We start from the raw sequence: 15,275 nt of genomic DNA, 5'->3' as shown, positions 1-15,275 counted from the left end.
CTGGCGATTTCTAAGTCTGTGGTTCCGAGAGGGGGTAACCAGGCTCACTAATAAAGGTCAAGCCACTTGGCTGCCAGAATGCCCTGCTTCAGCACAGACCAGAAAGGCATTGTGATAAGCGTATCCCCGGTATAGTCAGGGGTTAATGGGAGTCGTCCCTGTCCCCCCAGTATACGGCCAGAACCATGGACCCGGTACTTGTGGTTCGGACTGTCTCCAACCAGCCATAATGTTGTGAGAGTGAAATTATGTCTAAGTCCAGCTTTGGTACATTAGAAGCAACTCTGAAACTTAACCTAAGCGTTATTCGAAGCTACTTCTTGGCTAACTTCTTATAGGAAGGTCTATGAGCTCTGAAAATGAACGTGCGCGTCTTTCACTCATCCCGAGGAATTTAGAAGAATTTTGTGATATTTTTTATTAAAATGGTGTATAAGGGTATATATATAAATATATTTTATGCACTGTATATGAGCTGGCGATTTCTAAGTCTGTGGTTCCGAGAGGGGGTAACCAGGCTCACTAATAAAGGTCAAGCCACTTGGTTGCCAGAATGCCCTGCTTCAGCACAGACCAGAAAGGCATTGTGATAACCGTATCCCCGGTATAGTCAGGGGTTAATGGGAGTCGTCCCCGTCCCCCCAGTATACGGCCAGAACCATGGACCCGGTACTTGTGGTTCGGACTGTCTCCAACCAGCCATAATGTTGTGAGAGTGAAATTATGTCTAAGTCCAGCATTGGTACATTAGAAGCAACTCTGAAACTTAACCTAAGCGTTTTTCGAAGCTACTTTTTGGCTAACTTCTTATACTGTAGGAAGGTCTTGGAGCTCTGAAAATGAACGTGCGCGTCTTTCACTCTTCCCGAGGGACTTAGAAGAATTTTGTGATATTTTTTATTAAAATGGTGTATAAGGGTATATATATAAATATATTTTATGCACTGTATATGAGCTGGCGATTTCTAAGTCTGTGGTTCCGAGAGGGGGTAACCAGGCTCACTAATAAAGGTCAAGCCACTTGGCTGCCAGAATGCCCTGCTTCAGCACAGACCAGAAAGGCATTGTGATAAGCGTATCCCCGGTATAGTCAGGGGTTAATGGGAGTCGTCGCCGTCCCCCCAGTATACGCCCAGAACCATGGACCCGGTACTTGTGGTTCGGACTGTCTCCAACCAGCCATAATGTTGTGAGAGTGAAATTATGTCTAAGTCCAGCTTTGGTACATTAGAAGCAACTCTGAAACTTAACCTAAGCGTTATTCGAAGCTACTTCTTGGCTAACTTCTTATAGGAAGGTCTAGGAGCTCTGAAAATGAACGTGCGCGTCTTTCACTCTTCCCGAGGAATTTAGAAGAATTTTGTGATATTTTTTATTAAAATGGTGTATAAGGGTATATATATATAAATATATTTTATGCACTGTATATGAGCTGGCGATTTCTAAGTCTGTGGTTCCGAGAGGGGGTAACCAGGCTCACTAATAAAGGTCAAGCCACTTGGCTGCCAGAATGCCCTGCTTCAGCACAGACCAGAAAGTCATTGTGATAAGCGTATCCCCGGTATAGTCAGGGGTTAATGGGAGTCGTCGCCGTCCCCCCAGTATACGCCCAGAACCATGGACCCGGTACTTGTGGTTCGGACTGTCTCCAACCAGCCATAATGTTGTGAGAGTGAAATTATGTCTAAGTCCAGCTTTGGTACATTAGAAGCAACTCTGAAACTTAACCTAAGCGTTATTCGAAGCTACTTCTTGGCTAACTTCTTATAGGAAGGTCTAGGAGCTCTGAAAATGAACGTGCGCGTCTTTCACTCTTCCCGAGGAATTTAGAAGAATTTTGTGATATTTTTTATTAAAATGGTGTATAAGGGTATATATATATAAATATATTTTATGCACTGTATATGAGCTGGCGATTTCTAAGTCTGTGGTTCCGAGAGGGGGTAACCAGGCTCACTAATAAAGGTCAAGCCACTTGGCTGCCAGAATGCCCTGCTTCAGCACAGACCAGAAAGTCATTGTGATAAGCGTATCCCCGGTATAGTCAGGGGTTAATGGGAGTCGTCCCCGTCCCCCCCAGTATACGCCCAGAACCATGGACCCGGTACTTGTGGTTCGGACTGTCTCCAACCAGCCATAATGTTGTGAGAGTGAAATTATGTCTAAGTCCAGCTTTGGTACATTAGAAGCAACTCTGAAACTTAACCTAAGCGTTTTTCGAAGCTACATTTTGGCTAACTTCTTATAGGAAGGTCTAGGAGCTCTGAAAATGAACGTGCGCGTCTTTCACTCTTCCCGAGGGATTTAGAAGAATTTTGTGATATTTTTTATTAAAATGGTGTATAAGGGTATATATATATAAATATATTTTATGCACTGTATATGAGCTGGCGATTTCTAAGTCTGTGGTTCCGAGAGGGGGTAACCAGGCTCACTAATAAAGGTCAAGCCACTTGGCTGCCAGAATGCCCTGCTTCAGCACAGACCAGAAAGTCATTGTGATAAGCGTATCCCCGGTATAGTCAGGGGTTAATGGGAGTCGTCCCTGTCCCCCCAGTATACGCCCAGAACCATGGACCCGGTACTTGTGGTTCGGACTGTCTCCAACCAGCCATAATGTTGTGAGAGTGAAATTATGTCTAAGTCCAGCTTTGGTACATTAGAAGCAACTCTGAAACTTAACCTAAGAGTTATTCGAAGCTACTTCTTGGCTAACTTCTTATAGGAAGGTCTAGGAGCTCTGAAAATGAACGTGCGCGTCTTTCACTCTTCCCTAGGAATTTAGAAGAATTTTGTGATATTTTTTATTAAAATGGTGTATAAGGGTATATATATACAAATATATTTTATGCACTGTATATGAGCTGGCGATTTCTAAGTCTGTGGTTCCGAGAGGGGGTAACCAGGCTCACTAATAAAGGTCAAGCCACTTGGCTGCCAGAATGCCCTGCTTCAGCACAGACCAGAAAGTCATTGTGATAAGCGTATCCCCGGTATAGTCAGGGGTTAATGGGAGTCGTCCCCGTCCCCCCCAGTATACGCCCAGAACCATGGACCCGGTACTTGTGGTTCGGACTGTCTCCAACCAGCCATAATGTTGTGAGAGTGAAATTATGTCTAAGTCCAGCTTTGGTACATTAGAAGCAACTCTGAAACTTAACCTAAGCGTTTTTCGAAGCTACATTTTGGCTAACTTCTTATAGGAAGGTCTAGGAGCTCTGAAAATGAACGTGCGCGTCTTTCACTCTTCCCGAGGGATTTAGAAGAATTTTGTGATATTTTTTATTAAAATGGTGTATAAGGGTATATATATATAAATATATTTTATGCACTGTATATGAGCTGGCGATTTCTAAGTCTGTGGTTCCGAGAGGGGGTAACCAGGCTCACTAATAAAGGTCAAGCCACTTGGCTGCCAGAATGCCCTGCTTCAGCACAGACCAGAAAGTCATTGTGATAAGCGTATCCCCGGTATAGTCAGGGGTTAATGGGAGTCGTCCCCGTCCCCCCCAGTATACGCCCAGAACCATGGACCCGGTACTTGTGGTTCGGACTGTCTCCAACCAGCCATAATGTTGTGAGAGTGAAATTATGTCTAAGTCCAGCTTTGGTACATTAGAAGCAACTCTGAAACTTAACCTAAGCGTTTTTCGAAGCTACATTTTGGCTAACTTCTTATAGGAAGGTCTAGGAGCTCTGAAAATGAACGTGCGCGTCTTTCACTCTTCCCGAGGGATTTAGAAGAATTTTGTGATATTTTTTATTAAAATGGTGTATAAGGGTATATATATATAAATATATTTTATGCACTGTATATGAGCTGGCGATTTCTAAGTCTGTGGTTCCGAGAGGGGGTAACCAGGCTCACTAATAAAGGTCAAGCCACTTGGCTGCCAGAATGCCCTGCTTCAGCACAGACCAGAAAGTCATTGTGATAAGCGTATCCCCGGTATAGTCAGGGGTTAATGGGAGTCGTCCACGTCCCCCCAGTATACGCCCAGAACCATGGACCCGGTACTTGTGGTTCGGACTGTCTCCAACCAGCCATAATGTTGTGAGAGTGAAATTATGTCTAAGTCCAGCATTGGTACATTAGAAGCAACTCTGAAACGTAACCTAAGCGTTTTTCGAAGCTACTTTTTGGCTAACTTCTTATACTGTAGGAAGGTCTTGGAGCTCTGAACATGAACGTGCGCGTCTTTCACTCTTCCCGAGGGACTTAGAAGAATTTTGTGATATTTTTTATTAAAATGGTGTATAAGGGTATATATATAAATATATTTTATGCACTGTATATGAGCTGGCGATTTCTAAGTCTGTGGTTCCGAGAGGGGGTAACCAGGCTCACTAATAAAGGTCAAGCCACTTGGCTGCCAGAATGCCCTGCTTCAGCACAGACCAGAAAGGCATTGTGATAAGCGTATCCCCGGTATAGTCAGGGGTTAATGGGAGTCGTCCCCGTCCCCCCAGTATACGCCCAGAACCATGGACCCGGTACTTGTGGTTCGGACTGTCTCCAACCAGCCATAATGTTGTGAGAGTGAAATTATGTCTAAGTCCAGCTTTGGTACATTAGAAGCAACTCTCAAACTTAACCTATTCGTTTTTCGAAGCTACTTTTTGGCTAACTTCTTATAGGAAGGCCTAGGAGCTCTGAAAATGAACGTGCGCGTCTTTCACTCTTCCCGAGGGACTTAGAAGAATTTTGTGATATTTTTAATTAAAATGGTGTATAAGGGTATATATATATATAAATATATTTTATGCACTGTATATGAGCTGGCGATTTCTAAGTCTGTGGTTCCGAGAGGGGGTAACCAGGCTCACTAATAAAGGTCAAGCCACTTGGCTGCCAGAATGCCCTGCTTCAGCACAGACCAGAAAGGCATTGTGATAAGCGTATCCCCGGTATAGTCAGGGGTTAATGGGAGTCGTCCCTGTCCCCCCAGTATACGCCCAGAACCATGGACCCGGTACTTGTGGTTCGGACTGTCTCCAAATAGCCATAATGTTGTGAGAGTGAAATTATGTCTAAGTCCAGCTTTGGTACATTAGAAGCAACTCTGAAACTTAACCTAAACGTTTTTCGAAGCTACTTTTTGCCTAACTTCTTATAGGAAGGTCTAGGAGCTCTAAAAATGAACGTGCGCGTCTTTCACTCTTCCCGAGGGACTTAGAAGAATTTTGTGATATTTTTTATTAAAATGTTGTATAAGGGTATATATATAAATATATTTTATGCACTGTATATGAGCTGGCGATTTCTAAGTCTGTGGTTCCGAGAGGGGGTAACCAGGCTCACTAATAAAGGTCAAGCCACTTGGCTGCCAGAATGCCCTGCTTCAGCACAGACCAGAAAGGCATTGTGATAAGCGTATCCCCGGTATAGTCAGGGGTTAATGGGAGTCGTCGCCGTCCCCCCAGTATACGCCCAGAACCATGGACCCGGTACTTGTGGTTCGGACTGTCTCCAACCAGCCATAATGTTGTGAGAGTGAAATTATGTCTAAGTCCAGCTTTGGTACATTAGAAGCAACTCTGAAACTTAACCTAAGCGTTATTCGAAGCTACTTCTTGGCTAACTTCTTATAGGAAGGTCTAGGAGCTCTGAAAATGAACGTGCGCGTCTTTCACTCTTCCCGAGGAATTTAGAAGAATTTTGTGATATTTTTTATTAAAATGGTGTATAAGGGTATATATATATAAATATATTTTATGCACTGTATATGAGCTGGCGATTTCTAAGTCTGTGGTTCCGAGAGGGGGTAACCAGGCTCACTAATAAAGGTCAAGCCACTTGGCTGCCAGAATGCCCTGCTTCAGCACAGACCAGAAAGTCATTGTGATAAGCGTATCCCCGGTATAGTCAGGGGTTAATGGGAGTCGTCGCCGTCCCCCCAGTATACGCCCAGAACCATGGACCCGGTACTTGTGGTTCGGACTGTCTCCAACCAGCCATAATGTTGTGAGAGTGAAATTATGTCTAAGTCCAGCTTTGGTACATTAGAAGCAACTCTGAAACTTAACCTAAGCGTTATTCGAAGCTACTTCTTGGCTAACTTCTTATAGGAAGGTCTAGGAGCTCTGAAAATGAACGTGCGCGTCTTTCACTCTTCCCGAGGAATTTAGAAGAATTTTGTGATATTTTTTATTAAAATGGTGTATAAGGGTATATATATATAAATATATTTTATGCACTGTATATGAGCTGGCGATTTCTAAGTCTGTGGTTCCGAGAGGGGGTAACCAGGCTCACTAATAAAGGTCAAGCCACTTGGCTGCCAGAATGCCCTGCTTCAGCACAGACCAGAAAGTCATTGTGATAAGCGTATCCCCGGTATAGTCAGGGGTTAATGGGAGTCGTCCCCGTCCCCCCCAGTATACGCCCAGAACCATGGACCCGGTACTTGTGGTTCGGACTGTCTCCAACCAGCCATAATGTTGTGAGAGTGAAATTATGTCTAAGTCCAGCTTTGGTACATTAGAAGCAACTCTGAAACTTAACCTAAGCGTTTTTCGAAGCTACATTTTGGCTAACTTCTTATAGGAAGGTCTAGGAGCTCTGAAAATGAACGTGCGCGTCTTTCACTCTTCCCGAGGGATTTAGAAGAATTTTGTGATATTTTTTATTAAAATGGTGTATAAGGGTATATATATATAAATATATTTTATGCACTGTATATGAGCTGGCGATTTCTAAGTCTGTGGTTCCGAGAGGGGGTAACCAGGCTCACTAATAAAGGTCAAGCCACTTGGCTGCCAGAATGCCCTGCTTCAGCACAGACCAGAAAGTCATTGTGATAAGCGTATCCCCGGTATAGTCAGGGGTTAATGGGAGTCGTCCCTGTCCCCCCAGTATACGCCCAGAACCATGGACCCGGTACTTGTGGTTCGGACTGTCTCCAACCAGCCATAATGTTGTGAGAGTGAAATTATGTCTAAGTCCAGCTTTGGTACATTAGAAGCAACTCTGAAACTTAACCTAAGCGTTATTCGAAGCTACTTCTTGGCTAACTTCTTATAGGAAGGTCTAGGAGCTCTGAAAATGAACGTGCGCGTCTTTCACTCTTCCCTAGGAATTTAGAAGAATTTTGTGATATTTTTTATTAAAATGGTGTATAAGGGTATATATATACAAATATATTTTATGCACTGTATATGAGCTGGCGATTTCTAAGTCTGTGGTTCCGAGAGGGGGTAACCAGGCTCACTAATAAAGGTCAAGCCACTTGGCTGCCAGAATGCCCTGCTTCAGCACAGACCAGAAAGTCATTGTGATAAGCGTATCCCCGGTATAGTCAGGGGTTAATGGGAGTCGTCCCCGTCCCCCCCAGTATACGCCCAGAACCATGGACCCGGTACTTGTGGTTCGGACTGTCTCCAACCAGCCATAATGTTGTGAGAGTGAAATTATGTCTAAGTCCAGCTTTGGTACATTAGAAGCAACTCTGAAACTTAACCTAAGCGTTTTTCGAAGCTACATTTTGGCTAACTTCTTATAGGAAGGTCTAGGAGCTCTGAAAATGAACGTGCGCGTCTTTCACTCTTCCCGAGGGATTTAGAAGAATTTTGTGATATTTTTTATTAAAATGGTGTATAAGGGTATATATATATAAATATATTTTATGCACTGTATATGAGCTGGCGATTTCTAAGTCTGTGGTTCCGAGAGGGGGTAACCAGGCTCACTAATAAAGGTCAAGCCACTTGGCTGCCAGAATGCCCTGCTTCAGCACAGACCAGAAAGTCATTGTGATAAGCGTATCCCCGGTATAGTCAGGGGTTAATGGGAGTCGTCCCCGTCCCCCCCAGTATACGCCCAGAACCATGGACCCGGTACTTGTGGTTCGGACTGTCTCCAACCAGCCATAATGTTGTGAGAGTGAAATTATGTCTAAGTCCAGCTTTGGTACATTAGAAGCAACTCTGAAACTTAACCTAAGCGTTTTTCGAAGCTACATTTTGGCTAACTTCTTATAGGAAGGTCTAGGAGCTCTGAAAATGAACGTGCGCGTCTTTCACTCTTCCCGAGGGATTTAGAAGAATTTTGTGATATTTTTTATTAAAATGGTGTATAAGGGTATATATATATAAATATATTTTATGCACTGTATATGAGCTGGCGATTTCTAAGTCTGTGGTTCCGAGAGGGGGTAACCAGGCTCACTAATAAAGGTCAAGCCACTTGGCTGCCAGAATGCCCTGCTTCAGCACAGACCAGAAAGTCATTGTGATAAGCGTATCCCCGGTATAGTCAGGGGTTAATGGGAGTCGTCCACGTCCCCCCAGTATACGCCCAGAACCATGGACCCGGTACTTGTGGTTCGGACTGTCTCCAACCAGCCATAATGTTGTGAGAGTGAAATTATGTCTAAGTCCAGCATTGGTACATTAGAAGCAACTCTGAAACGTAACCTAAGCGTTTTTCGACGCTACTTTTTGGCTAACTTCTTATACTGTAGGAAGGTCTTGGAGCTCTGAACATGAACGTGCGCGTCTTTCACTCTTCCCGAGGGACTTAGAAGAATTTTGTGATATTTTTTATTAAAATGGTGTATAAGGGTATATATATAAATATATTTTATGCACTGTATATGAGCTGGCGATTTCTAAGTCTGTGGTTCCGAGAGGGGGTAACCAGGCTCACTAATAAAGGTCAAGCCACTTGGCTGCCAGAATGCCCTGCTTCAGCACAGACCAGAAAGGCATTGTGATAAGCGTATCCCCGGTATAGTCAGGGGTTAATGGGAGTCGTCCCCGTCCCCCCAGTATACGCCCAGAACCATGGACCCGGTACTTGTGGTTCGGACTGTCTCCAACCAGCCATAATGTTGTGAGAGTGAAATTATGTCTAAGTCCAGCTTTGGTACATTAGAAGCAACTCTCAAACTTAACCTATTCGTTTTTCGAAGCTACTTTTTGGCTAACTTCTTATAGGAAGGCCTAGGAGCTCTGAAAATGAACGTGCGCGTCTTTCACTCTTCCCGAGGGACTTAGAAGAATTTTGTGATATTTTTAATTAAAATGGTGTATAAGGGTATATATATATATAAATATATTTTATGCACTGTATATGAGCTGGCGATTTCTAAGTCTGTGGTTCCGAGAGGGGGTAACCAGGCTCACTAATAAAGGTCAAGCCACTTGGCTGCCAGAATGCCCTGCTTCAGCACAGACCAGAAAGGCATTGTGATAAGCGTATCCCCGGTATAGTCAGGGGTTAATGGGAGTCGTCCCTGTCCCCCCAGTATACGCCCAGAACCATGGACCCGGTACTTGTGGTTCGGACTGTCTCCAAATAGCCATAATGTTGTGAGAGTGAAATTATGTCTAAGTCCAGCTTTGGTACATTAGAAGCAACTCTGAAACTTAACCTAAACGTTTTTCGAAGCTACTTTTTGCCTAACTTCTTATAGGAAGGTCTAGGAGCTCTAAAAATGAACGTGCGCGTCTTTCACTCTTCCCGAGGGACTTAGAAGAATTTTGTGATATTTTTTATTAAAATGTTGTATAAGGGTATATATATAAATATATTTTATGCACTGTATATGAGCTGGCGATTTCTAAGTCTGTGGTTCCGAGAGGGGGTAACCAGGCTCACTAATAAAGGTCAAGCCACTTGGCTGCCAGAATGCCCTGCTTCAGCACAGACCAGAAAGGCATTGTGATAAGCGTATCTCCGGTATAGTCAGGGGTTAATGGGAGTCGTCCACGTCCCCCCAGTATACGCCCAGAACCATGGACCCGGTACTTGTGGTTCGGACTGTCTCCAACCAGCCATAATGTTGTGAGAGTGAAATTATGTCTAAGTCCAGCTTTGGTACATTAGAAGCAACTCTGAAACTTAACCTAAGCGTTTTTCGAAGCTACATTTTGGCTAACTTCTTATAGGAAGGTCTAGGAGCTCTGAAAATGAACGTGCGCGTCTTTCACTCTTCCCGAGGGACTTAGAAGAATTTTGTGATATTTTTTATTAAAATGTTGTATAAGGGTATATATATAAATATATTTTATGCACTGTATATGAGCTGGCGATTTCTAAGTCTGTGGTTCCGAGAGGGGGTAACCAGGCTCACTAATAAAGGTCAAGCCACTTGGCTGCCAGAATGCCCTGCTTCAGCACAGACCAGAAAGGCATTGTGATAAGCGTATCTCCGGTATAGTCAGGGGTTAATGGGAGTCGTCCACGTCCCCCCAGTATACGCCCAGAACCATGGACCCGGTACTTGTGGTTCGGACTGTCTCCAACCAGCCATAATGTTGTGAGAGTGAAATTATGTCTAAGTCCAGCTTTGGTACATTAGAAGCAACTCTGAAACTTAACCTAAGCGTTTTTCGAAGCTACATTTTGGCTAACTTCTTATAGGAAGGTCTAGGAGCTCTGAAAATGAACGTGCGCGTCTTTCACTCTTCCCGAGGGACTTAGAAGAATTTTGTGATATTTTTTATTAAAATGGTGTATAAGGGTATATATATATAAATATATTTTATGCACTGTATATGAGCTGGCGATTTCTAAGTCTGTGGTTCCGAGAGGGGGTAACCAGGCTCACTAATAAAGGTCAAGCCACTTGGCTGCCAGAATGCCCTGCTTCAGCACAGACCAGAAAGGCATTGTGATAAGCGTATCCCCGGTATAGTCAGGGGTTAATGGGAGTCGTCCCTGTCCCCCCAGTATACGCCCAGAACCATGGACCCGGTACTTGTGGTTCGGACTGTCTTCAAATAGCCATAATGTTGTGAGAGTGAAATTATGTCTAAGTCCAGCTTTGGTACATTAGAAGCAACTCTGAAACTTAACCTAAACGTTTTTCGAAGCTACTTTTTGGCTAACTTCTTATAGGAAGGTCTAGGAGCTCTGAAAATGAACGTGCGCGTCTTTCACTCTTCCCGAGGAATTTAGAAGAATTTTGTGATATTTTTTATTAAAATGGTGTATAAGGGTATATATATAAATATATTTTATGCACTGTATATGAGCTGGCGATTTCTAAGTCTGTGGTTCCGAGAGGGGGTAACCAGGCTCACTAATAAAGGTCAAGCCACTTGGTTGCCAGAATGCCCTGCTTCAGCACAGACCAGAAAGGCATTGTGATAACCGTATCCCCGGTATAGTCAGGGGTTAATGGGAGTCGTCCCCGTCCCCCCAGTATACGGCCAGAACCATGGACCCGGTACTTGTGGTTCGGACTGTCTCCAACCAGCCATAATGTTGTGAGAGTGAAATTATGTCTAAGTCCAGCATTGGTACATTAGAAGCAACTCTGAAACTTAACCTAAGCGTTTTTCGAAGCTACTTTTTGGCTAACTTCTTATACTGTAGGAAGGTCTTGGAGCTCTGAAAATGAACGTGCGCGTCTTTCACTCTTCCCGAGGGACTTAGAAGAATTTTGTGATATTTTTTATTAAAATGGTGTATAAGGGTATATATATAAATATATTTTATGCACTGTATATGAGCTGGCGATTTCTAAGTCTGTGGTTCCGAGAGGGGGTAACCAGGCTCACTAATAAAGGTCAAGCCACTTGGCTGCCAGAATGCCCTGCTTCAGCACAGACCAGAAAGGCATTGTGATAAGCGTATCCCCGGTATAGTCAGGGGTTAATGGGAGTCGTCCCCGTCCCCCCAGTATACGCCCAGAACCATGGACCCGGTACTTGTGGTTCGGACTGTCTCCAACCAGCCATAATGTTGTGAGAGTGAAATTATGTCTAAGTCCAGCTTTGGTACATTAGAAGCAACTCTCAAACTTAACCTAAGCGTTTTTCGAAGCTACTTTTTGGCTAACTTCTTATAGGAAGGCCTAGGAGCTCTGAAAATGAACGTGCGCGTCTTTCACTCTTCCCGAGGGACTTAGAAGAATTTTGTGATATTTTTTATTAAAATGGTGTATAAGGGTATATATATATATAAATATATTTTATGCACTGTATATGAGCTGGCGATTTCTAAGTCTGTGGTTCCGAGAGGGGGTAACCAGGCTCACTAATAAAGGTCAAGCCACTTGGCTGCCAGAATGCCCTGCTTCAGCACAGACCAGAAAGGCATTGTGATAAGCGTATCCCCGGTATAGTCAGGGGTTAATGGGAGTTGTCCCTGTCCCCCCAGTATACGCCCAGAACCATGGACCCGGTACTTGTGGTTCGGACTGTCTCCAAATAGCCATAATGTTGTGAGAGTGAAATTATGTCTAAGTCCAGCTTTGGTACATTAGAAGCAACTCTGAAACTTAACCTAAACGTTTTTCGAAGCTACTTTTTGGCTAACTTCTTATAGGAAGGTCTAGGAGCTCTAAAAATGAACGTGCGCGTCTTTCACTCTTCCCGAGGGACTTAGAAGAATTTTGTGATATTTTTTATTAAAATGGTGTATAAGGGTATATATATAAATATATTTTATGCACTGTAAATGAGCTGGCGATTTCTAAGTCTGTGGTTCCGAGAGGGGGTAACCAGGCTCACTAATAAAGGTCAAGCCACTTGGCTGCCAGAATGCCCTGCTTCAGCACAGACCAGAAAGGCATTGTGATAAGCGTATCCCCGGTATAGTCAGGGGTTAATGGGAGTCGTCCACGTCCCCCCAGTATACGCCCAGAACCATGGACCCGGTACTTGTGGTTCGGACTGTCTCCAACCAGCCATAATGTTGTGAGAGTGAAATTATGTCTAAGTCCAGCTTTGGTACATTAGAAGCAACTCTGAAACTTAACCTAAGCGTTTTTCGAAGCTACATTTTGGCTAACTTCTTATAGGAAGGTCTAGGAGCTCTGAACATGAACGTGCGCGTCTTTCACTCTTCCCGAGGGACTTAGAAGAATTTTGTGATATTTTTTATTAAAATGGTGTATAAGGGTATATATATATAAATATATTTTATGCACTGTATATGAGCTGGCGATTTCTAAGTCTGTGGTTCCGAGAGGGGGTAACCAGGCTCACTAATAAAGGTCAAGCCACTTGGCTGCCAGAATGCCCTGCTTCAGCACAGACCAGAAAGTCATTGTGATAAGCGTATCCCCGGTATAGTCAGGGGTTAATGGGAGTCGTCCCTGTCCCCCCAGTATACGCCCAGAACCATGGACCCGGTACTTGTGGTTCGGACTGTCTCCAAATACTGTAGCCATAATGTTGTGAGAGTGAAATTATGTCTAAGTCCAGCTTTGGTACATTAGAAGCAACTCTGAAACTTAACCTAAACGTTTTTCGAAGCTACTTTTTGGCTAACTTCTTATAGGAAGGTCTAGGAGCTCTAAAAATGAACGTGCGCGTCTTTCACTCTTCCCGAGGGACTTAGAAGAATTTTGTGATATTTTTTATTAAAATGGTGTATAAGGGTATATATATAAATATATTTTATGCACTGTATATGAGCTGGCGATTTCTAAGTCTGTGGTTCCGAGAGGGGGTAACCAGGCTCACTAATAAAGGTCAAGCCACTTGGCTGCCAGAATGCCCTGCTTCAGCACAGACCAGAAAGGCATTGTGATAAGCGTATCCCCGGTATAGTCAGGGGTTAATGGGAGTCGTCCCCGTCCCCCCAGTATACGGCCAGAACCATGGACCCGGTACTTGTGGTTCGGACTGTCTCCAACCAGCCATAATGTTGTGAGAGTGAAATTATGTCTAAGTCCAGCTTTGGTACATTAGAAGCAACTCTGAAACTTAACCTAAGCGTTATTCGAAGCTACTTCTTGGCTAACTTCTTATAGGAAGGTCTAGGAGCTCTGAAAATGAACGTGCGCGTCTTTCACTCTTCCCGAGGAATTTAGAAGAATTTTGTGATATTTTTTATTAAAATGGTGTATAAGGGTATATATATAAATATATTTTATGCACTGTATATGAGCTGGCGATTTCTAAGTCTGTGGTTCCGAGAGGGGGTAACCAGGCTCACTAATAAAGGTCAAGCCACTTGGTTGCCAGAATGCCCTGCTTCAGCACAGACCAGAAAGGCATTGTGATAACCGTATCCCCGGTATAGTCAGGGGTTAATGGGAGTCGTCCCCGTCCCCCCAGTATACGGCCAGAACCATGGACCCGGTACTTGTGGTTCGGACTGTCTCCAACCAGCCATAATGTTGTGAGAGTGAAATTATGTCTAAGTCCAGCATTGGTACATTAGAAGCAACTCTGAAACGTAACCTAAGCGTTTTTCGAAGCTACTTTTTGGCTAACTTCTTATACTGTAGGAAGGTCTTGGAGCTCTGAAAATGAACGTGCGCGTCTTTCACTCTTCCCGAGGGACTTAGAAGAATTTTGTGATATTTTTTATTAAAATGGTGTATAAGGGTATATATATAAATATATTTTATGCACTGTATATGAGCTGGCGATTTCTAAGTCTGTGGTTCCGAGAGGGGGTAACCAGGCTCACTAATAAAGGTCAAGCCACTTGGCTGCCAGAATGCCCTGCTTCAGCACAGACCAGAAAGGCATTGTGATAAGCGTATCCCCGGTATAGTCAGGGGTTAATGGGAGTCGTCCCCGTCCCCCCAGTATACGCCCAGAACCATGGACCCGGTACTTGTGGTTCGGACTGTCTCCAACCAGCCATAATGTTGTGAGAGTGAAATTATGTCTAAGTCCAGCTTTGGTACATTAGAAGCAACTCTCAAACTTAACCTATTCGTTTTTCGAAGCTACTTTTTGGCTAACTTCTTATAGGAAGGCCTAGGAGCTCTGAAAATGAACGTGCGCGTCTTTCACTCTTCCCGAGGGACTTAGAAGAATTTTGTGATATTTTTTATTAAAATGGTGTATAAGGGTATATATATATATAAATATATTTTATGCACTGTATATGAGCTGGCGATTTCTAAGTCTGTGGTTCCGAGAGGGGGTAACCAGGCTCACTAATAAAGGTCAAGCCACTTGGCTGCCAGAATGCCCTGCTTCAGCACAGACCAGAAAGGCATTGTGATAAGCGTATCCCCGGTATAGTCAGGGGTTAATGGGAGTCGTCCCTGTCCCCCCAGTATACGCCCAGAACCATGGACCCGGTACTTGTGGTTCGGACTGTCTCCAAATAGCCATAATGTTGTGAGAGTGAAATTATGTCTAAGTCCAGCTTTGGTACATTAGAAGCAACTCTGAAACTTAACCTAAACGTTTTTCGAAGCTACTTTTTGGCTAACTTCTTATAGGAAGGTCTAGGAGCTCTAAAAATGAACGTGCGCGTCTTTCACTCTTCCCGAGGGACTTAGAAGAATTTTGTGATATTTTTTATTAAAATGTTGTATAAGGGTATATATATAAATATATTTTATGCACTGTAT

This window comes from Ascaphus truei, chromosome 1, assembly GCF_040206685.1.
Source record: "Ascaphus truei isolate aAscTru1 chromosome 1, aAscTru1.hap1, whole genome shotgun sequence".
NCBI lineage: Eukaryota > Metazoa > Chordata > Amphibia > Anura > Ascaphidae > Ascaphus > Ascaphus truei.
The sequence above is the reverse complement of the archived record's forward strand: the minus strand, read 5'-3'. Positions refer to the sequence as shown.